This window comes from Marmota marmota, unplaced genomic scaffold (genome assembly GCF_001458135.2).
Source record: "Marmota marmota marmota unplaced genomic scaffold, marMar, whole genome shotgun sequence".
In the NCBI taxonomy this organism is placed as follows: Eukaryota; Metazoa; Chordata; class Mammalia; order Rodentia; family Sciuridae; genus Marmota; species Marmota marmota.
This window is the reverse complement of record NW_026000068.1, coordinates 28,322,973-28,347,896: the sequence shown is the minus strand read 5'-3', so window position 1 is coordinate 28,347,896 and position 24,924 is coordinate 28,322,973. Positions and strand designations below refer to the sequence as shown.

Sequence of the window (24,924 nt, the reverse complement as noted above, 5' to 3'; positions counted from 1 at the left end):
CCGCTGGTATTGATGAAGTTCTCTCCTCCGCCGCTTTCTGATGACATCAGATCTCTGCCATGTTGGTATCCTATGCGAATGGCAGCATTTCGTTCCCCTTGCCGGGCAACCAAAGCAACGGGTGAGTCCTGACCGGCCCTCAGCAGGACCCGGACCGAGAAGCAGTTTCCGCGGGCTCCTAGCCCCGGGCCAGGGAAGTTCGGGGAGCCGGAACTCGGCCGCTCCGTGATCGGTGTAAGCTCCTATAAGTGTATGCTCCAAGAAGCAGTCCCCGCGGGCTCAGTTCCGGGAGCCGGAATTCGGCCGCTTAGTGCTTGGTGAATGCTCTGATAGGAGCAGGGTCCAAGAAGCAGCCTCCGCAGGCTCCACAGCCCTGGGCCAGGGCGGTTCCAGGACGGTTCCGGGAGCCGGAACTCGGCCGCCCCGCGCTCGGTGTTCGCTCCGATAAGATCAGGTTCTAAGAAGCACCCAGGCACTGAACCCTAGCAATCTGTCTGCAAGCTGCAGGCGAATTGCAGCCTGAAATTACCTGTTCTATGGCTGAATCACCAATTAGGATTTTAAAAAGTCACCCTTTTCTATTTTTGGATCTTAGGTTCTCCTTCAGGAAGATCCGTATTTGGTTGGAACAGAGGGAAACTTTGTCCCAGGAGAACTATACCTGAAGGTACTTATTATCATATTATTTAATTTTATTAGCTTTATTTATTTTTTTTTTGTTGTGCTGGGGATTGAACCCAGGGCTTTGCACATGCTAGTTAAACATGGTTGCACTGAGCTACAACCACAGGCCTAATATCGTAAAATTATTTTAAGTGTTGCATACATGATGATTCTAATTCCAAATAATTCGTGGAATGGAATTCTAAGTAAAGAGGAAGTTAGAGTATAAAAAATACAAAGTTTCAATAGACTAGTGTTTTCATTATGACCTGATATTTGATTTATTTTGCATTTTATACTTATTACTCCAGTTCTAAAATTCCTAAGTCATCATTTTATTATTTCCTAGTCCCTATTATGATGTATAATTACAAGGTTATAGACAGGCCATTTAGTTTCATGTTTTTTTTTATTTGTTTAATTCCAGTTTGATGGCTAATGCCACCATAATCTGCTATTATTTTAAAACTATGTAGGATCAAAACTAATAAAAAACAACCTGATGGCAACCAATATAAATTTATTGAAGTAGATGATTTTCAAAGTGCATAGAACACCCAGTATCTCTTCCTCCTATTAGTCCCCTGCATGCAAAATCCTTTGTTGTTGTTGTTTGTTTGAGTTTATATATGCTTCCAAAACAATAGAATTTGTGATCTGTCAGCACTCCAAATTCCATATTTTTCTTTCTTCAAGACTGCACTCTCATGTGCCTCTATGCAGAGCTGCAATATCTTGTCTACTCCGGCCCCAAATCTATTCTGCACTGCCTGTCAATCACATCACCTTCCAAGGAACTTCACTGCGTACAAATCAAGATTGAGTCAAGTCTACTTCTAATCAATAGATCCTTATAGATTGTTTTAGTGTACCTAAATCACTTCCCAGAAAATATCTTGCCATCTCATTTCTAATGGGAAAACATCAGATGAGATTTCAATCTGGGCCACTAAAGAAGAAAGGCTAATGTACTCTTCTGATCCATCAAGGGCTAAACTCCATGTAGTTCTTACATGATATGGGAAAATGTTTTCTCTCAAGTCAAAGACATACAACGGGAACATTTTCACTGGGTGCAGTGTGCAAGGAAGGAGAACAGCTGAAGTAAATGTGTGCTGCCAGATTGTTTCAACACTGCACAAAGCTTGAGCATTCCCTCAAAACCTCTGCAGTGTTGTCAAGAAAATGCCAAAAATAAAAGTGCCTCTGGAAAAAAAAAATGCTTTGAAATTTTTTTTTTCTCTTTAGCAAATCAACAGCTAGTATAGCTGCTAATAGTTATTTGACTAACCACACAGTCCATTTACCATCCATATTCCAAAGATATTTATTGCTGTGGTAAGAGAGTTAAATAATATGCTAAGCAGCTGTTCTTAACAATCTGTCCTGTTCTGTAGCTGAAGGAACTAGTGGCAAAATTTGTATTTATATGTTGGTCTTTGTAGTTGACAAAATCCTCTCAACTACATCATCTTATTGAATCTTAATGGCAGCACTATGAAAGAATTAGGGTGTCCCTGAATTACAGTCAGAAAACTGAAGCTCAGAGTCGCAAGCTGCCTGTGTTCAAACAGGTGGCATCTTTGAAATATTTCTTTAAATATTAGAAGATTCCAGAACCCATTTTCTTTCTGCTATATTATATAAAAATTGGACACTTATATCCACCAAATTATTTTTCTCATGTTTGAAGTTTAGTTCTGAAAGAAATGAATTATGGTCTAGGTCACTCCTAGATAGACTTGCAGTATTTCTAAGTCCACCCTGCAGGATGGGCTGCTGCATTCTGCGTAATGTAAAGCTCTGCCTGAATAAGATAGTGGCTACTGAAGGACAGTCATGTCAGGAATTCTGCTACAGCCAGACATGTAGGCCAGAATGAAATGAGCCTTTAGTCCCCAGCATCCTCTGAGAATCCCTTTTTTAGCTGTGCTGGGGATGGAAAACAGGCTCCACCATGCTAGGCAAATGCTCTTCCACTGAGTTGCATCCCCAACCCAGAGAACACATTCTTGATTGTGGAGGGCAGCCTCTAAGGTGGCTCCCAGTGGTCCCCTTCTCCTTGTATTGAGGGATAATTCCCTCTGCTTGAGACAGACTGGACCTAGTGACTTTTTTCTAATTCTGAGATTAGACAACAAAGGACTTTGGCTCTGTCAGGCCACCCCTCTTGCTCTCTAGGTCTTTCACTCTGATGGAAAAATAGATGCCATTTGTCCTACAGAGAGTACTATGTGGCAGGGAAATAAGGGGGGCTCCTGTCAATAAATATGAGGACATAAGGCCTTTTGCCCAACAACTCATAAGGAAATTAATGTTGTCAGCAATCTCCGAGGGCACTTGGGAACAGGTTCTTCTCCAGTCTGACCTAGAGATGACTTCAGATATGGTTGTAGCCTTGATGGAAGCCTTGTAAGAGACCTGATCCAAACGACATACTCTGGCTATGCCCAAAATTCCTGACCCATAGAAACTGAGATCATGTTTGTGTCCTTAAACCAGTCAATTCTGGTATAATTTATTACATAGCCTTAAGCTGTTAAATTTGGGGGGAAGTTTGCCTCACAGCAATACATAACACTAATTTTAACAATATAATAATACATGCATTGAATTTAATTAAATTCTTTTTTCTTACCCTTTGAGGAAACAATGAGTTTCTAACTATTTGCCTTTGATTTTGAAAAGGATTTGATGTTAGGTTACTATGAAAATTGTTTAGTGGCTAACATCATTGCTTCTGGGCTGTCTGGATTTGCTCCAAAACACTGGGGAAGTTGTTGAATCTATCTGATCCTCCATGTTCTTATCTGTAAAGGAATCTACCTACACTAACCTACCTCATAGGATTTTGCTTGTTTTTTAAGAGAGAGTAAAAACGAAACAAAATGTTCAGTACCTAGGAGGTATTTAGAAAGTATTCTGTATTATGGCTTAATTACATTTTTTTTTGTACATGTAAATGCAGGTCAGTTCAGGGAGAGAAAATTCAGTACTTATATTTATGTACAATCCTGTTTTGAGATGGTAAGCTTTTGATAGGCAGAGTGGAGATTTATTAGGCGAAATAAAGAGAATGTTAGCATGAGAATTAGGAGACTTGAATTTTATTTTCTCTTTAGTTCTTAGTTTCTTAATTGAAAAAAACTGAGGTATTAGCTATAAAATTATGTTATATTTCAATCTATTTTGTAAGTCACCAAAATCTGCATAAAACAATTTCATCTACATCATGCATGTCATATTAGTAAGACCAAAAAAAAATACTAATTTTATTTCATATTTTCCATTCATTGGACTTCTCTTTTCTTTATCTCTTCTCTTTCTTCCTATTCTATGCAATCCTTTCTAACAAAGGAGACTGATGATGGGCTCCAAATGATGTTGTTCTATTCCCTTGATAATCAAAGAACTCTCATTAAAACTAGAAATAATGACACCCTGAATGCCAGGAATAGGTCTAGGGACAGCAGTAAAATGCATTTTAAAATCTTTTGCAAGATGCAAAAGTCATCTGAGTACATGATAATAGCAGACGTGTAATGTCTTAAAATAGAAGCCAAGTTACAATGATTTATACTGTATGTTTCTGAAATCCTTTGGGTGACATGAACCCTTTTCCTGTCACATTTCTGAAGAGATAATTGCAGGAAATACTGTAAACAGTTGAACATTCACAGGTCATATTGAGAAATGTTTATAGATATTGACAGCTAAATACAACATATCACAGCACCAGGCACAAAACTTTTCCCACCTCACTTTTACAAATCAAAATTAAAAGGCCAAGTTTTGCTTTGGCAATAAAGGAATTACAAATATTTGTTGAGTGGGAAAATGAATGAATAAAGAGTGCTATCCAAGATTATGGGTTTGAATGATATATTTGAGATAATATTAATAACCATTTTAATTTTTCTTTAATGAACTTTAAGATTATATGTGTTAACCCTTTAGATTTCAAAATTAAATAATTTACTCACAATAGGGAAAAGATTTCTCTAAGCTCTTTACTAGATAGAATTTTTTTCATATTTATTATCTAATAGTCATGCAATGTTGGTATCAAACTTTTTTAAGCTGAAAAACTTACACAATTTATTAAAAAATAAAAATTAATTTATTAAGCCAGTGTGGTGATGCACACCTGTAATCCCAGCAGCTAAGGAGGCTGAGACAGGGGGATTGCAAATTCAAAGCCAGCCTCAGCAACAGGGAGGCCCTAAGCAATTCAGTGAGATCCTGTCTCTAAATAAAATACAAAATAGGGCTGAGTATGTGGCTCTGTGGCCGAATGCCCCTGGGTTCAATCCCTAGTACCTCCCCCCAACAAATTAATTTATTGAAATCTTAAATAATAGAAATATCTACTGGGAAGAAGTTGCAAATAAGCAAGAGCTCTAAATAAAGGATATTTTTTAGCTGAGGCAATATAATGTAATACTTTGGGCAAAGTGGAAAAAAATAAACTTTATTTACTTTTATTGGGCACAAGAAAAATTTACATGTACATGAAGAGAAAGATCTTCCTAAGAAAAAAGTCTAACTTCCCAATCTTTGCTTGTTAGTACCTTAAACATATATAGTCTGAATATAATTATTTAAGTTTTCCTTTAAAATAAAAATTTGTGTGTGGTTGGTGTCGATACATATACACACTTGTCAGTTTATAGGTAGAACAAAATTGCTGATATTTTTAATTCAATTACCTTACTTAGCTATCCAAAAGTTTCAGAAATCTTTTTTTTCCCCAAAAAAATTTAATATGCATTTTAGCTATATACTTCCCTTCTAATGGGACCTTTTTTTTTTTTTTTGCACAGTTTGGTTTCACCTCTATTCATATAATTCATATCTTCTATTTATTATTTATAGAATTGTCCTTTACTTTGCAACCAAAAATGTATATTGATCTCTGTGAATGTTGATTTATTATTTGGAAAGCCATTTGTGCCCTTGTTCTTGTACCTTAAGGATGATAATTTAACAAATATTTTGGCATCTAAAAAGAAAGATTTGAATCAGAAATGTCTTTATATAAATGATGCAAACTTGTGGGGCAGGGAGGTGCATGTCTGTAATCCCAGTTGCTTTCAAGACTGAAGCAGGAAGATTAAACGTTTGAGGGCAGCCTGGGAAATGTAGTGAGACCCTGTCTCAAAAAAAAAAAAAAAAAAAAAAATTANAGAAAGAAAGAAAGAAAGAAAGAAAGAAAGAAAGAAAGAAAGAAAGAAAGAAAGAAAGAAAGAAAGAAAGAAAGAAAGAAAGAAAGAAAGAAAGAAAGAAAGAAAGAAAGAAAGAAAGAAAGAAAGAAAGAAAGAAAGAAAGAAAGAAAGAAAGAAAGAAAGAAAGAAAGAAAGAAAGAAAGAAAGAAAGAAAGAAAGAAAGAAAGAAAGAAAGAAAGAAAGAAAGAAAGAAAGAAAGAAAGAAAGAAAGAAAGAAAGAAAGAAAGAAAGAAAGAAAGAAAGAAAGAAAGAAAGAAAGAAAGAAAGAAAGAAAGAAAGAAAGAAAGAAAGAAAGAAAGAAAGAAAGAAAGAAAGAAAGAAAGAAAGAAAGAAAGAAAGAAAGAAAGAAAGAAAGAAAGAAAGAAAGAAAGAAAGAAAGAAAGAAAGAAAGAAAGAAAGAAAGAAAGAAAGAAAGAAAGAAAGAAAGAAAGAAAGAAAGAAAGAAAGAAAGAAAGAAAGAAAGAAAGAAAGAAAGAAAGAAAGAAAGAAAGAAAGAAAGAAAGAAAGAAAGAAAGAAAGAAAGAAAGAAAGAAAGAAAGAAAGAAAGAAAGAAAGAAAGAAAGAAAGAAAGAAAGAAAGAAAGAAAGAAAGAAAGAAAGAAAGAAAGAAAGAAAGAAAGAAAGAAAGAAAGAAAGAAAGAAAGAAAGAAAGAAAGAAAGAAAGAAAGAAAGAAAGAAAGAAAGAAAGAAAGAAAGAAAGAAAGAAAGAAAGAAAGAAAGAAAGAAAGAAAGAAAGAAAGAAAGAAAGAAAGAAAGAAAGAAAGAAAGAAAGAAAGAAAGAAAGAAAGAAAGAAAGAAAGAAAGAAAGAAAGAAAGAAAGAAAGAAAGAAAGAAAGAAAGAAAGAAAGAAAGAAAGAAAGAAAGAAAGAAAGAAAGAAAGAAAGAAAGAAAGAAAGAAAGAAAGAAAGAAAGAAAGAAAGAAAGAAAGAAAGAAAGAAAGAAAGAAAGAAAGAAAGAAAGAAGAAAGGAAAGAAAGAAAGAAAGAAAGAAAGAAAGAAAGAAAGAAAGAAAGAAAGAAAGAAAGAAAGAAAGAAAGAAAGAAAGAAATATAGGCTGTAGCCTACTGGGTACAGACTATAGAATATTGAGCTCTAGACCACTATTGAACAGGACACAATACAAAGCATTTTATGTCTTAGCTCAATCCTCACAGCAATCCTGTAAAACGGATGGTATTATTTTTCCATTTTACAGATAAGGAAAATGAAACACAGCAAGGTTGAATAACTCAACACACATGGATGGCAAGCCAGACAACTGGAACTTTAACTCGCATGTCTGGCTCCAGTCTGTGTTCTTGACCATCCTCAATACTGGTGTCCATTGTAGTAATCTGTCACAATACCTGTACTCTGAAAGGCTTTCCTTATTAGCTTGTTCATTCACCAAGCATTTGCTAACATCCTACTGTCTTCCCAGCACTGTTGAGCATTGTGTGCACAGGGCCACTGCCAGCCTCTAAGGTGTCTTTGTTTGAATTAGAAAAGGGTGTCTCTTCTTCAAGTCCCTTTACTTTCTTATTATAAAATTTTTGTAATACTTGGATCTATTAAGAGCAAGACATGGTTGGGGATGTAGCTCAGTGGCAGGGCACTGGCCTGGCATGTGTGAGGCCCTGACTTCAATCCCCAGCACTGAAAAAAGAAAAGCAAGATATTTAATTGCTATTACTGAGAAATTGTCATAATACATATACAAATTTATTTGTAAATCCAAACATAGACTAAATGAAAGGCCAGAATATTAAGGATGCTTATGACATCAATAATGATCCTTAGATGTAGTGCCCTTGTGAAGGGCAGGACTTGGAGAGCTGCACATTAAAAGATAATCAAATAAAAGATAATCAAGCATTGTTCCCCAGAGCTGAAAAGTAAAATACCCAGAGCAGGTCAGAAAACCCTTTTTTTCTTCAAGACTTATTGCAGTATTATTGATACACTCAATATCAACCCATATAAACTCAGAAATGATGAAATTTATTTTAACAATAATAGTTGTAGGGGCATATTCCTGCCATTGTTTAGAGATCACCTCTTATTCTTATCAATTCTATTTAGTTCAAAAATGCATATCAAATTCTGAACAAGCGCAGAACTAGGTAGTGGGGAATATTAAAGGATTATGAACCATAGCCTATTAAGCACAGACCGTATACTGAAATGCACTAGAGCACTGTTGAAATATACATGATACCAATTCTTCATAGTGTTTATATCCATCACAACTGACAATCAGTCACCTACTTAGAAGAGTTTTTCCCCCCTTTCACAGAGATTAGAGTATACCTATCCCATTAATTTTATATTAATTAGCACTTACTCTCAAGAGATTTTAAAGTATCACTGGTTATTAATTCCATCTTTACAAATAAAGAAAAGAAAGTTCAGAGACAGTATTGGTAGGGCTAGGTTCAAACTCAGCAATTTCTGACCCTAAAGCCTCCCATGTCAGGCTGACTCTCCATACACGGTAGAAGCATAACTGACTCCAACACTTTTTGCAGACTGGCAAACAAATTGGGGGTGAAGATCATTCAAGTGAGAGAAAGCACACAACCAGAACTTTGAAGGAGCAAAGATTTGTCCTGTGCCAGATTCCAACTTGCTAATACCTGCCCCGGATGAGGCACAATTCCTTATTGTTTGGCAGCCAATTCAAATGCCTGAACTCTGAACTGCAATTTCAAATGCATGACACACTCCAAGAATTTGTTTCAAGGTTCATTATATTGCTTTTCTTCTCCATCTGTACTTGCTTTTAGGCTTAGATACAGTGCTTTTGAAAGGGTAATTTGAAAATATCAAGGGATCAGAAATAAGAATAACTGAGAGTTAACTGGGTGCCAGGGACTATGATAAGCATTTTATTATATTAATAAACTCATTTAAGAAGTGAGAATCAGGCCAGGCATGGTGGCACACACCTCTAATTCCTGTGGCTTGGGAGGCTGAGACAGGAGAATGGCAAGTTCGAGGCCAGCCTCAGCAATTCAGAGAGGTCCTAAGCAATTTAGTGAAACTATCTCAAAATTAAAAAAAAAAAAAAGAAGAAGAAGGGCTGGGAATATGGGAATATGACTCAGTAGTAAAGCATCTCTGGGTTAAATTTAAACCTCTAATTCCCAGTTTAAAAAAAAAAATGAGGATTGGGCTTTTTTTTTTCTTTTTTTTCTTTTTGGTCAGAACAAATTTTAAGAAGTTAGGCCAAATATCCGGAACTGAAAGAAGCCTGGGTGAAGGAATGAGTACAAAGGAATCTTTGCAAACTCTCTCAGGTTGCAACATGGCCTTGAAGGCATTGTCAACAAACCAGTGCGTGAGACATTTCAGCAAAGTAAAAAGTGAATATATTCTTATAAAAGGTGTTATAATTTTACATAGTTTCTACATTCAAAGGCCCATAATAGTTTACTTATTCATGTTATCTATAAATGTCTAATATAAAAAAATAACTTGCTTTGGTTATTATCACAAGAAACTATTACTTCTTTTTAGGTGGTGTAAATAGTTTTTAAATGTTTGTTCTTATTTCCTTTCAAAACCTGTGTGCAGTGGCACACACCTATAATCCTAGCCACTGGAGAGCCTGAGGCATGAGGATCACACATTCAAGGCCAGCACAGACAACTTAGTGAGACCCTGTCTCAAAAAAAAAAAAAAAAATGTGAAGGGCTGGGAATGTAGCTTGGTAGTAAAGAACTTCTGAGTTCAATTCCATTATCAAAAATAAAATAAAGCAAAACCCTTGTGCCATGTTCTGATTTCCTTATGCCATTATAAACTGGGTTGGGTCAGGGGGGTGCAAAAAAGACACAGTGTTAATTAAAAATGTCATTGTTGTAAATAACCCAGACCCTAGACAAGATGTTTCATTACATGATCAGTACAATGTCAGGCAGCACAGTGTGCCTACAGGAGAGTAGAGGAGCACCAAATTCAGTCTGAGGTGGTCAGGGAGGACTTCTCAAAGAAGGTGACAATATTCTGAGATCATAAAGAAAATAATACTAATGAGGGGGAAAGGCAGGACAGGTGACGGGAACTATATAACCCAGACCTTGAATCCAGCAGCAAGAGCTGTCTGTTTGTTTTGGGAACTTCAAATATTTCGTCATGGTTAGACGAATTGTGAGATCTTGACTGGTGAGACTAGAGAAACAAGCTGGAGGCAACTCACAAACAGCACTCCCCCGATATTTGTTTTGGATGCTGACAAAGTCATTTGTGACAGGATCACAGCCGGAATCCCTGAAGGTGTGGCTGAAAAGAAAGTGTCTACATGGACCAGTCACTGTGACAAACACAAACTGCCTCTCAGAGAAGACAAAAACAGAGGGGATATTCTCATTACTATTTAATCCAGGGAGACGCATAGCATGGGTGAAGAATCCCAGTGTCATCTGTTTCTGAACCTGTCTGCTGTCATCATCAGATAATGAGAAGGGAGGTGGAATCTGGTCAGTAGAAGAATATCTTCCATATTTTCCAAACTTGTTTGGATATTTGCTAAGTGACCTATAGATGAACACAACCCATTTCTTGTAAACTACCCAACCAAAATTGCTTCTGTTATTTGCATTTTGCAAATTAAGCATCATCTGAAAGTATATATCCCCTTGCAAGCAGCTTTTGCTTCTCTCCACCTTTCCTGGCTCTAAAAACATTTCCCCAATACGAGCTAGGTACTGAACTTTGAAGAAGAGTCCATTGTAATAACAGTAAAGTTTAATGATGCATAACTTTGAGAGACTGACAAATTCCCAGCTAAAGTATTGATTCTTGCAGAATTTATGAAGCACATGCTGTATTCTGTGTCATTATGGTCCATTTTTGGCTGAAAGAATCATGTAAAATAGATTTTTAAATGAGTGGTAATAGCCAGACATAAAGAAGGTATTGATGTGTGTCATGAAGGGTGAAATAGCATGCCAGATTAAGGCATATAACAAATCAAAAACAACAGTACCTTCTACCACTACAAATGTAAATTTGCATTTCCTTTTAATCACCCCTTCTATTTACCATTTTGCATATTTACAATTTGCTTTCTACTCTTCTAAAGAGCATTAAAGATGTGTAAAATTTTTGCATAGTTTCAAATACTGCTTTGGAAGATGCTAACAGTTCAGAAACTGCTTAAATTTGGCAAAGTAATTTGCCTTTTTTTTTTTTTTGTAACTTGCTCTTACATGTAAATCATGGCCCTTGAAAATAATGCTAAACACTTATAATCTAATCTTTATTACATGCATATAAATGGCATATGTAGTGGATCAAGATTTGGTATTTAATGGTTAATATCAAACCATAAATAGTTATCAATTTAACAATTTTTAAAAATAATGAAATTTCATTTCTTTTTCAGAGCATTAAAAATTTATTTTTCTTTACAACTTTAAACTAAATTCTTTTCTGTCCCCTAATGGTCTCATGGAAGATGTATCTATATCTACCTTATTTTAAAAACGTATGGAATTTATTTCTCTGGTTCTCTGCTGACTGATTTTGCCCTGTTCATCTTAATGCTTGCTATGAATTAGTTTCTCAAAAAAACAATTGAAATGTAAGTCTTCCCCCCCCCACCCCCAGTTGACATTTGTTTTGACACGCTGGGGGATAAGAGTGGCTTTCAAAAATAGTAATTTAAACTTTGATTTTATGCTTCACTTTAGAATACATGTTTATTAAATGCATATCTCACCGACAGAGTGATCAATACAGATTGTGTAGTACATTATAAGGAAACCATGTCTGAGATTATTAGAAAAATTAAATGCCTTTGGTTTTGCTTACTTGAGCAATATGTGAAAATTAACAGTTTAAATCCTCTCATGCATCTGGGCAGACATGGCTTTAGTCGGAACACATGGTGTTGTTACTGGGTTATGTTTTTTTTTTTTTTTTTTTAACTCTAAGCAAAGCTACTTTTACCTTATCTGACTAGAATTCATGTAATAAACATCAAATTACCTGAAATCCTAATTTTGAAGACTAACATTTATAGAAAGAGATCCACATTGAGATGGGAAGTGGAGGGGAAAGGAAATTGATTGAGTGGCTGTGGCTTTCTTTGAAAAGCAGCACTGTATTCCCATCACATTCCAGAAACCTTTTTAGAGCTGGGAAGAGAGGTCATCTAGGTCTAAGTGTGCTGGGGACCAATGGATCCCACACACAAATACATCTTCCACATACTGGGAAACCCCATGAGAATCAGCTAAATCCTTCTTGGAACAGCTGCTTTTCAACAATTCAAGAGTTTATCAGTCTAATAAAAAAAGTAACTTGGCAGGAAGAAAAAGGCTGAGACTCTCAACAGACTCTTCTAGGGCCTAGTGGAGCTTGAAGAACTCTTCAAGGTCTTAGTCAATAGAGAACAGAGGAGTCTAAACTAGCACGTTTGTCTATACCACAAACAAGCTGCTTAGAGACTGGAGAGAGGTCAGTCTTCACACAGACATTTTTCCCAGGCCAAATGCAGGCAAATTCAAAAAAGCTAGGCCGATTAAAGGACAGATTAAACGTCAGAGACCAGGAAAGTGAGTTCCTACTTCTAGTACAGTATTGGACAAGCAGTGCACACAAATACTGCAGTTAACCTGAGCACATTTCAACTCAGGGTATTTATTTCTGTGGGTTTTTTTTTTTTTTAGAACAACTTTTTGATCGGAGTGCTAGAAGAACTGATATATATTTTTTTATAAAAAGCACCTTCATTAAATCATATTCATATCTTTTGTGTATATTTTCTTTTTTGCAGTGCTGTACATTGAAAGACTAAAACCAGAGCCTTGTACAACTCTCTATAAGTCATATTCCTAATATTCCTAATGCACAACTCTCTATAAGTCATATTCCTAATATTCCTAATGCACAACTCTCTATAAGTCATATTCCTAATATTCCTAGTCTAAGAACAAATATTTTACAAACTTATGTACCTCAGATTTTTTTTTTTTAAACCAGAGATTGAACCCAGGACATCTAACCACTGAGCCACATCCTCATCCCTTTTTATATTTTATTTTGAGACCAGGGTCTTACTAACTTACTTAGGGTCTTGCTAATTTGGTGAGGCTGGCTTAAACTTTTGAGCCTCCTGCCTCAGCCTCCCCAACCACTAGAATTACAGGCCTGTGACTATCCCCAGATTCAGAAATATTTTTTAAAGTAGTCATATTCAAAGATATTTGAAATTACAAACTGTCAATTTATACTTCAATCTTAATTTCCTGGGCTTTTTCCCCCCAATCAGACCCAGCATTTGTTAGATACCATAGGCAGAATATACACATACGATTTGTATGTAAGTGCACATAATTGTAGCATTTGGTTCTGACAAACTAGTTTTACTAAAATAGAAGATTTAATAGATAAAATGAGGAAATATGTCAATGTAATAGCATATTAGATTTTGCAAATGAGCTATTCCTAAAGCAACACGAACTGCTTTGCTTTTATATTTCCACAATCGTTTCCTCACTTGACAACTAACATTCAGNCCCCCCCCCCCCCAAAAAAAGTTGCTCTTTTTGGAATTTTTCCCCTCTTCAATCAGTTAGTAGTTTATCTTTTATAATCATTGATTACTACTTCTAGGCTGTCTACTTGACACAGAGGCAGGGAGAAATAACCATAAGAGGATTGATAAATGAAGAAACCTCTCTGTTCCTTTCTTCCCATTTGCTGTTCAGGTGGGGTAACAGGTACCTCTCAAGCTCATTAATCAGATTTTTTTTTTCTATCTGTGAAAAGTACCGTAGTGCCCCCTGCAGGTTACATGAGTTTCTCCTCCCACAATATTGTTTACATATTTTTTCTTAACCCTCTCCTGAAGCTGCTGGTGCCTGAGTGTTTTTCAATAAAACTGGATTCCAGGAAGACTGCTCATTTGTGGTATTCTCCAGTGTGTTCTTATCTAATGCGGATGTTTGAAGAAAATCACTCTAATGTGGTGATTTGAATCTTGTTTGCAATTTGAGGGTAAGAATTGATCCCACGTATTTGGCTTAACAGTAACTATGAGACCATTGACAAACATGTACAGGTGAGAAATCTGAGGTCTAAAATGGCCAACTAATTTTAAGATTCTAAAACCATCTTGTGGTAGGTGCAGAAACAGCATTAAGGTTTCCCAGCACCTACTCAAACATTCTTTTCTTTACCTTGTTTTGACTAGTTTCTTTTCCATATTTTCCAAGGCTTCTGTTTTGTTCTCCAGTTATGTATCTTAAAAACCTACCCCCAATAAAAGCTACTAATGTCATCCTTTTGGCTTCAGTAGGTAACTGATGAATTAGATCTTCCAGTGTGTGACAAAGATCTGCTTAGTGATACTGATCCAATTTGTAACCACATCCTGGTGCCAGTTGCAAATCTTTTAGAGGTCAAAGGTATAATTTAGTGAGAATTAGAAAGTGCCATAAACATGGGAGAGGGCTCTTTACTTGATTGACTTGAAAGTGGCCCAAAGCAAAGCACACTACCCTATAATGAGCCTTGGGGTGGAAAGGCAGAAGTTGTGGGGGTTTTCTAAGTTTTATGATCTGGAAATTCTTTAACACCTTTGAACCTTTCATTTCCTGAAATGTCATTCATTCATCCCAAAATTATTAATTGACTTTATCAACCCTGACTTCATCTTGCTTATTTCAAAATGCAGAATGTCCAATGACTCAGATCGTTTTTTCATCCAAGAATTGGGAGTTTATGAAAATCTATTTTGAAACTACTTAGAGATTTGGAGCACAATTTTGAAGGAACCAAACCAATATGGAATTTTTATATAAATCCTTGGAAAAAAATTAAAATCCTGAGATATAGTTATGTCCCATAGATCAAAATTAAAGGCATACATATTGTAGTTAGCTACAATTTCTGAGAAGCTAAACTTAAGAAGATGTTTTGAAACTACTAACAAGTGGCAAGTCCTTGCACTACAAATCTATTTGTTCTGTTTAGAATTTCCTCCTGTTACGTGATTTTAAACTACTTAACAGTCTTTAATTGACATTTTATTCACTATTTCACTTGTTTCAAGTCTTTCATACACAAGCTCTCCCAATTACAACTTGTGCATGAAGAATTACCTTAGCCTGAATTCGAAATGGCCAAATACTTTGATGTAATTTCTACTTGAATTTGTGATATTGAAGCTAGAACAGCATTTTTCAACTATCAATTATGGCCCTTCTGTAGGTCATGAAACCAATTTTGTTGATTGTGACCAGCATCAAAAAGGAAAAGAGAAAAAAAGGAAAGAAATTGAGTGCAAGTTTTGTTATGCAAAACTCCTTAGTTATGTGTGTATTTAGAATGTCGTGCAAATTGAATTTCTCAAATGAATTGTAGTCAAAATGAAAAACACTATTCTAGACAGCAGTGGATAAGACAAAGAACCTCTTCCTTCCTGCCTGTGCAAATCATTCTGTGCCTTGGTTTTCTTCTGTGTGTATGATAACTTTCAAAATAGGGTTGTTGTAAGAATTAAGTGAAAAAATAAGTTGCTGCGTGCTATCTGATATAGTTCTAATGAACCTAGTGTTGTTATTTTAGTGGGAGTATAATGAGAATTATTTGAAATAATAGATCAAAGTACTGACACTTATCCCTTAAATCAAGTTCCCTCTTTGCAAACTTCCACCTCTTAAGCATATAGCCCCTGGGAAGGAGAAGCTGGGCATTCCCAAGATTAGAACAAAGATGCCATTGATCAGTTTTGAATCTCAAAAGCTGGCTCCTTTGACTTCTTTTCCAAGACAATAGTCATGAAATTTGGGTTATAAGAAAGAAAAGGATTTTCTAAATTCCTTTATTTCTTCTTTAACTATTGAGAAGCTGGTCAGACAAACAATACTGGAGAGGCATAAAAGACAGCAAGTGCAGGGAAAGTTGGGAAATTCCTCTCAGTTCCCACTGGAGTCTGGGTGGAAAACAGAGGTAGGCGAGCTTCTATTTCTCCAGCCCCCGGTGGGAAGGTTGGTTGAGTGGAAGAGAAGTGTAGAGATGTTCTGGAGAAGATGAAGGGACTGTTGAAGGGAAAGGTCTTCTGCCTCTCCAAGGAGACTTTATAAGTTATCTCTCTAAAGATTTTTTTTTTTTTCTTAAAGAAAGATCTGAATTGATGTGCCTCTGAGCCTCTGAGTCTTGCTTAGCTCTTACATAGGGCATTAGCTATCCAGAAGTCCTCGGTGACTGTGGAATGAAGGATCTGGCTGGAAGTAGATGAAGAATGCACCTGGTAACTTTGCCATTAGCTGTAGTCTAAAGGGAATAGAGAAAGTCTCTGTAGACAAAGGTCTAGTTGAGAATTTCAGTCATGTGTTAGGGAATACATTATTGTTAGCAAAAGTAAAGATAGGGGCCACACAGCACGGGGAGATGGCCAGAGCCCTGTCAAAGTTCAGTGAACAAAGTGAGTGTATCTTAAAGGCAGACTCCAGAAGGCCCAGGGAGGAACAAGTCACTCCTGAGATTTATCAACTCTGGGCCTAGGCCAGGCCAGGCCAGGCCAGCTTAGAGCTCATCTCATGGCCTCCAGGACTCTGCCTCCCCTAGGGTACATAATAAGAATTTAGCCTCTTTACTTTTTCCTGTAAATTCCCTCTGGGTGGCTAAAAGCAGGATTAAGGACATGGCATCTGCCTCCATTTTGTATCCATATTCTTTGCTCTCAGTCACCCTGGATTCCAGGAACCAGGCCTGATCTCATAAACATCTTGTGATGAGTCGAAGTTACCCTCCAGGCAATAGCAACTTTCTTATCAGGGACAAGGCAGCCTGACCAATCCTGAGATAACGATGGGCCGAACACAACACATCAAGATCACCAGCTTTGGCAGCTATGCAATCCCTCTGGCCAGGCTAACACCCGCCACCACTACCATTGCTCCCATTTCTCTTTCTAAAAAACCTCAAAGTCATTGTTGGTCCCTTAAAGATACAGCTAAGGACACGTGTCCCCTTCCTGGTACAGCTACACTGATTCAGATTTCTTTCCTGTTTTCCACAGTTTCCTTTTCTGTGGGGTTTTTGGGGCAAGTGGCCAGACCTGATTTGTTGGATCCCCAGAGTCAGGCCTCAGGCCTAGGATTCTGGTAAGTGTTACACATGCCTCAATCATCCACTTAAATCTAGGTGATGGGAGCGGAGGGACAGAAACCTGATAAGTTTTTTTTTTTTTTTTTTTGACTCATCAAAGCAGAAAATATGTTGCATAAAATAAGAATGAATCAATAATTTAACCGAAATAACTTCTGTGCTACTTGGTGGGTGTGGGGTTGTGAGGAATAAGCTCTATCAGTTAAAAAGAAATAAACTCTATGTCTTTGTACACCTGAGCAAGGTGTGACTATATTTATGATACTTATAATTTGCCTCAATCTTCATTCATATCATGAAGTATTTTGAGTAATAACATTTTGTTTTGTTTTTGTGCTGAGGATTGAACTCAGGGACACTTTACTATTGAGCTATATCCCCAGCCTGTTTTTTTGTTTTGTTTTGTTTTTTAATTCTGAGAGGGGTCTCACCAAATTGCTGAGGGTGACCTTAAACCTGAAATCTTCCTTCCTCAGCCTCTGGTGTCACTGGGATTACAAAAGTGTGCCACCTGCCCAGCTTGAATAATAACTCATTAGATACAAATTAGCAACAATATAATTTTAAAGTCTCTACCCAAGATCCTCAGGTATTGAGCCAATCCTAAATGAATATTCAAAAAGGAAAAAAGGGGGAAGCCAGCCTCTGGGTTTGCCAGATCCATAGTGCTGGGCAGGAAAAGAATGGTAAAATTTTAAAGTTCACAGAGAATTTTTCTGCTGTGCTAGTCACAAATCAAATTCAACTATAATTTTTGCATCTTAAGCGTTAGAGGTTTTTCCCTTCCTTGTAACTAGAGGCCAGGTGATAGTGGTTAACATGAAACAAGAAAATGTGTAGGAAGAGGGATCTTCTATTTTTGTAGGTACCAGTCTGTGCAGAGCTATTCTCCCCTGCAAACAGTAGTAGGAGAAAAAGCTGTTAAGGCATGTTCAAGTTAAGAAGGACAGAGGACTCACTGACTGAGTTGACCCACCATCATACAGGGATGGCCAGAGCCATGTCAGCGTCTGATTGCTCTTCCCATAGCAGAGAAGACAGGATGGCATAGTGGAGAGAATTTTTGTTTGTTTGTTTTGGTGCCAGGGATTGAACCCTGGGGCTTTAACCACTGACCCACATCCCCAGCCCTTTTTGTTATTTTTTGAGACAGGGCCTCACTAAGTTGTTTAGGTCTTTACTAAGTTGCTGAGGCTGGCTTTGAATTTGTGATCCTCCCACTTCAGCCTCTGGAGCTGCTTGGATTATAGGAGTGTGCCAGGATGGTGCCCAGTGAGAATTGGTCTTTATTGATAGTGGGGTTGGAACTTTTTTCTCCAATTAGATAAAACTAGCTTCTCTCCAGGTCCAGCATTACCATTATTAGCTACATGAATTTGGGCAAATTACTTAATCTTTCTAACCTTAGTCTCCTGTTATGAGAAATGGGTTAACAACTTCAGCTTATTATAAGACAGACTGTGGAAATTTAAACAATTCCTATAAAGCATAGATCTCAGTTTCTAGAACTTAGAAGTTCATTAGAAGTCAGATTATTTTATCTTCCTGGGAAGTTTGAATTCTGCTGCTGATATGATGTTGAGTAAAATGTTTGCTTTTTGAAACTCCATTTCTATGTGGAAAGTAGAACTATGCTTAGGGATTAGATCAGTGGTCTAGCATTTGCTTACCTTGCACAAGACCTGGGTTAGATTCCAACCACCACAGGAAGAATAAGTGGGCCTAACTCACATTATATGAGATGCTTTAGATATTATTTAAAAAGACATGTCAAGCTCTCCTCTTTATCCTCTTCCTCCCTCTTATCTTCTGGTCAATATGAAAGATATTAGGAGAGGGAACAAGTGATGCATTTTAGCCTGTGTCTTTGTAGCATATCCGGCTTCTTGGAGAGGAGCAAGACTGAGATGACAGTAAGTGACCAAAAAAAAAAAAAAGCAGATAGATGAAAATCTGATAGAGCCAGGCTTGGTGGCATGCCTATGATCCTAGATACTCAGAAGGTTGAGGCAGACTGAGTCAGAAGTTCAAGACCAGCCGAACAATTTAGTGAGGTCCTGTCTTAAAAAAAATAAATAAATAAAATAAAATTTAAAAAAAGACTGGAGATTTAACTTAGTGGTAGAGAATTTGCCTAGCATGCCTGAGGCCCTGGGTTTGATTCTCAGCACTGAAAAAAAAAAAAAAAAGAGAGAGAGAAAGAAAGAGCATCATGTGAAGTGAAATAAAGAGTTAGTGCAGAATTAGAAATGAGAATCCTGCTGACCTCCAGGCCATTCGATACATCACTGTCAGAGTTATCTTACTAAAAATTGTGATCTTGCTTTTAAAAAATGCAGTAGCTTACCATTGCTTCCCACAGAAAGTCTAATTGCATCAAAGGCCACCTCTGATAGGGTTTTGGCCTCCTCTCCAGGATTATTGGCAGTTGTCCCCCCATGTGTGCCCTTCCTAGTGGGGAAGGAGGGAAAGAAATTAATAAGAAAGTTATTATTGAAATAGAGTTGGCAGGGCTTAGGCAACTTGGCAAAAAATTAATTTCAGGTGGAGGAAGGAGAGTGATGAAATGAGAGAAAGAGAAGTCACAGATGACAGTAAGCTTTTTCTTTTTACCAGATAGTAAATTAATTCTGGCGGCAGTGAGTTCAGAAAAATGCAAGCATCCCCTGACTTGATGGTCGTCAATTCTAACAACTGATGATAACATGCATCATAAATATTATAGCAGGAAAAAAAAAGAAGCATTGTTCATATGACACATTTTTATTTTAAAAACAGGTATGGAAAGCTTTTACGATTTTCTTCATTCAATAAATAGCGTTTGAGAACCTAATGCATGCTTGGCATTCTAGAAACTGAAGCTACAACAGAATAAAATAAAATCCCTTTCTTCCTATGACTTACTTTCTAGTTGAAGGAGTCAGAAAACAAATATACTAAATTGCTTAATTCTGCAGCATGCTGGTAGATGATACAGGCAATGGCTACAAGATACAGAGGGAAAAGAGAAATCAGGGTTGCCAACTGAGTAAGGTAGAGGCTGGCATTTGAAACAGGTAGGTTGGAGAACCAGGCGTGGTGGCACATGTCTGTAATCCTAGTGACTCAGGAGGTTGAGGCAGGAGAATCTGCAAGTTTGAAGTCAGCCTCAGCAGTTTAGCAAGACCCTCAGCAACTTGGTGAGACCCTGTATTTTATTTTGTTTATGAAAAAGGGCTGGGGATATAACTCAGTGGTAAAGCATTCCAGGTTTAATCTCCAGGACAATAAAAATAAAAAAAAGATAAAAAATAGGAAGGAGGGAAGGAAGGAAGATGTTTTAGTTTTTTCACTAAAAAGTAAAGAATAAAGAAATAAAGAGTTAAGAATAAAGAAATAAAGAGTAAAGAATCCAACCAGAACAATTTTAGAGGATGAAAAGTTTATTTGAGAGCTCACGGTTTCAGAGGACTTAGTCCATAGAAGGCTGGCTCCATTCCCCACAGATTGAGGTGAGGCAGGACATCATGGTGGAGGGAATCAGCTCACATTGTGATCAGAGAGCAAAGAGAGAAAGACTTCACACTCCAGATACAAAGTAAATACCTTGTAGCCATGCCCCCAATGAACCACTTCTTCCAGCCACACCCCATCTGCTTCTAGCCACCTCTCAGTTAATCCCATCAGGGATTCACTGATTAGGCTAAGTCTGTGGCCCCATCATTTCTCCTCCAAACCTTCTTACATTGTCTCACACATGAGCTTTTGGTGAACACTTCACATCCAAACCATAACAGAAAAGGAGCAAGTTGATTGGTGAGAGTAGATCACTGAGAAGACAACATATAAGAGAATGACTTGAAGGAAGGGGAGCAAGGAGCCCTGTGACTCTCTAAGAAAGACTGTCCCTAACAGGGAGAAGAGCTGGTGTGAATATTCTCTGGGGGAAGCGTGCCTGATGCATACAGAACTCTCAATAGGACTGTGAAGTGGAAACCTAGCAAGAAAAGGGGGATGAATTCAGAAGGCCTTGGAGAGAGAGGTGGCAAAAGGGAGGGCTTCCAGAACACTGTGAGGAATTCTGCCTTTGTTCTGAGGAAAATGGAGACCATCACTGGGTTCCTTGTAGATTTCTAAAGGATATTGTTGATAGCTTCTTGAAAACAAACAGTATGGGGTAGAGGCCAGAAGCAGGGAGATGAATTGAACTGAGGAGGCAACTGCAGGAATCCAGTGAAAAAATGTTGCTGATTCCAGGTAGGGTGGCAGCAGAGGAGCGGGTGAGAAGTGGTCAGAAATCAATGTGCATTTTCAATAGGAAAACAGAAAAAAATAAGATGGTATATTGTCAGTCCATTCAGGGTGCTATAGCAAAATACCACAAACTGGTGGCTTATAAATGAAGCAGATCTACTTGTCACTATCTTGGAGGTGGGGCCGTTCAGAATGAGGGCTGGCATAGTCACTGTCTGGTGAGGGTTGCTTCTTCACAGGTGGTTTTCTCTTGGGCCTTTTTTATAAGGATGTGAGGATTTCAACCGAAGAATCTTTTTTTTTTTTTTTTTTTGCTTTTGGTACGGGGGATTGAACCCAGGGATGCTTAACCAAAGAGCCACATCCTCAGCCCTTTTTTAAATATTTTATTTAGAGACAGGGACTCACTTGTGTAGGGCTTCCCTAAGTTGCTGGCTTTGAACTCATGATCTTCCCAGGACTACAAGCATGCACCACCACGCCTGGCACAACATAAGAATATTGAGGACACACAAATGTTTAGACTATTGCATGTTCCATAGCTCTGTGGTCACAAGAACTAGGGGAATACAGTCCTACTCACTATATCCCCTTTAGTTCCTTTTGTGTGTGTGTGTGTGTGTGTGTGTGTGTGTGTGCGTGTGTTGCTAGAGATTTAACCCAGAACCTCACCATGCTAGGCAAACACTCTACCACTGAACCATACACCCAGCTCTTATATCCCTTTTCTTGAAAGTCAAAATAAACATTAGCATATAATTAAGGCTTTGTCATAACCACAAAACCAAAAACGAAATAAGAAGTCTTCAACGATTTCCAAACCAGCTTATTACATACCTGTTAGATAACATAAACTGCTGTTAATAGACATCTATTAAGATTTCAAACCAGCAAGAGCGTTGGCATTACTCAAGAGTCTGAGTTAGGAGGATTGCAGGATTAAGGCCAGGCTGGGCCATTTAGTGAGAACCTGTCTCAAAATAAAAAGTAATAAGGGCTGGGGATGTAGCTCAGTGGAAGAGCACTTGCCAAACATATGCAAGGCCCTGGGTTCAATCCCTAGTACTGGAAAAAATTCAATCTCTGTAACTCCTTCTCTACTCCTTTGCAAAGAAAAGATTTCCAAGTACACACAGTTTTCCATGGAACAGTGTAAGAGTTTTTGAATTAGAGAAATATGATTTTTATAACCGGTGTTATTTGCTGAGAAATAATTATTATAAAATCTGAATACTTCATTGCTGAGTTATGAATATTCTTTATGTATTTCTACTGAGCCTTGGGGTATTATTATGTGGCTATTAATGAGGAATTCAATTGCAGTAATGCCACAATTCTATTTATTGAATTGATAATCAAAATATTAGGCCACTATATTCTGGGATTTTATGCTTCTTCCAAGGGTGGAAATGTTATACAAGTGTTATTGACCCTTCTACTCTGAAAAACGTCTTGCAAATTAAGGCCTAAATGCTTAAATTATATCCTTACCGTTGCACGGGTTTGAAAAGTTGGTTCTAGATGAGAACACCCTTTTATCCTCCACCGCAGCGGTGCAAGCCAGCTGTAACCAAGCCTCGCCTAACAGTGAAGGAATATTCAGAAGCATGCCCAGTTAATTGAAACTACAGGGGGCATTTAAGTAGGCAAAGTGTTATTACTCAGTTTAAAATGTGTCCGGGATATCAGAATTACCATTCCCTACTCCTGCAGAAGGCCACAAATGCTAGGCCCCTGGCTTATCCCACTTGTGCTCTGGGGACTCAGATGGCTACACACATTACCAGCTTGGAGAACTGAGGCTACCATTGGGAATGGAAAAGTCTGATGGTTTCCAAACCTGTGGAAGGAGTGAGAACCCTCAGTCATGGCATGAATGTATTACAAGGTAGTCTTCAAAGTCAGCCATTTTTAAAAATTTCCCTTAAAGAGTCATTTAAGTTGCAAAGTCTAGTTTCTTTTATTTAGGACCTTTTAAGTCTTAGGTAAGTTTTCATGCTTTATTCTAAGTTATTACTTAATTCTAAAAGTTATTACTAAGAGTATACCGATTAACTTTCAAATGAGATCATTTGCTATATTTGATCTTTTCTTATTTGAACTTAAATCAGTTTATTATAATTTCTGGAAAGCAAATAGTCTATATTTGCCATCTGTGAGTTTGTCTCTTACTTAGAATGAAGTGTTTGCAAAAGTGGGTGTTTGAAGAGGCCAGAGTTCAAGATTTCTGTAGGAAGGTGTGAGTGAGATCTTGGAATACACTGGTAGAGTCTAAATTGAGTGTTCTTTTAATCTTCCCACTACTAGCTGCAATCTGGTACATAGCCCACATCTAAGACCTGGCCTAAATAAGGAAAAATATGATATGTGGAAAAGAAACAAATACCTATTTCAACAATGGTCACTTTGTGGTTATTGGGACAGAAAAATCAGGCTGTAAATATTAGATAATAAGAATGAGCTATAATGCAACACAAATATCTGATCATCAGATTTCTATACCTTCTCCTACTAATCCAAAGAAATACATGACCTTTTTTTTATAAGGTGCCAAAAAGGCCCTATGAAATTATTCACATGGGTTCCTTTATGTTATGTTAGTTGTTCCTCCCTCCAAATTGTGAGTTTCCATAGAGCAGGCACAACACATCACTCTTCTCTATGCTTCCATGGTAGATAAGACCTGGTGGTGTGATCGTTCATTGATTGTATATAACTTTAAGTGTATAACTCAACTTTTAAAATTACACTTTATGCAGGTACACATGTTCCTGGAGTTATAATGGAGTCACTTGTGTTCCTAATAAACCCCTCATAAAGTGAAAAAAAAATCCCAAATTTGTCAAAAGTTGGAGACTATATGGGGCTAAGGATATAGCTCAGTTGGTAGAGTGTTTGCCTTGCATGCACTAAGGCCCTGGGTTCAATCCCCAGCAAAAAACAAAAGTTGAGGACTGTATTTTTTCTCCTTTATTGCCATTCCTGTCCTTCAGCTGCCACTACTTTTCTCTTGATTACTCATAATTTTATATTTGTTTTCCTCCAACAAAAGCAAGAGTATTGTTAGACTAAAAATTGATTCACATATTTCCCTCTCTTTGAAACCCTCCAATGTCTTCCTGTTGCCAACCAGCCAAGGGCTGTGTATGTGAGCTGTGAGCATTTGAGCACAGGAAGAGACGATGGCACTGATGACACTGATGGCACTGATGTTGCTGCTGTGACTGGACTGTGTGATCCTTCAATCCCACACAGCACCTGAGATGGGTGTGGCTTTCTGAGATGTCAGTCATTCTGCTAACCAAAGACATCACCAAGCGACCCCCTGAAATCAAATCTCTTGCCTTATTTGGGTTGAACTTTATCGAATGTTTTCCCCCAAATAAATAGGACAATTTCAGGGGTGCTCTCTTTTTCTTTTGTCTGCCTCTCTTGCTTCCCTTGTGGGATCTGGGGCTGAGGAGCCACTGGACCCCAAGAAAAAGGTACTTTCTGTCTCTGTGTGATTATTCAATGCCAACCCGATTCACCTGGAGTGACCTTGACTGATTTAGTCACATGTCATGAGCATCTTCCCCTTTTCCTGAGAACAAAATCTGAGTATATCCAAATTTCTTACCAGGGTACCAGTACCAGTTTGATTTGGACTCTGTTTTCCACCTTCTTCTTGGGTTCTTAGCACCTTTGTGTAGGCTATCCCCT

The 24,924-nt window shown here is 37.5% G+C and overlaps 1 protein-coding gene and 1 long non-coding RNA gene across 42 annotated transcripts in view; one reads left to right on the top strand and one right to left on the bottom strand.

Moving 5' to 3' along the window:
* The window catches only part of LOC125620000, a 43,218-nt gene extending 24,253 nt beyond the window's left edge, over nt 1-18,965 (top strand). Inside the window, exons 4-5 of the long non-coding RNA XR_007351585.1 lie at nt 596-667; nt 16,901-18,965. This is a non-coding gene — a long non-coding RNA (uncharacterized LOC125620000). The remainder of the gene's footprint in view (nt 1-595; nt 668-16,900) is intronic.
* The window catches only part of Adgrl2 (adhesion G protein-coupled receptor L2), a 624,560-nt gene that overhangs the window by 380,967 nt on the left and 218,669 nt on the right, over nt 1-24,924 (bottom strand). The window lies entirely within an intron of this gene.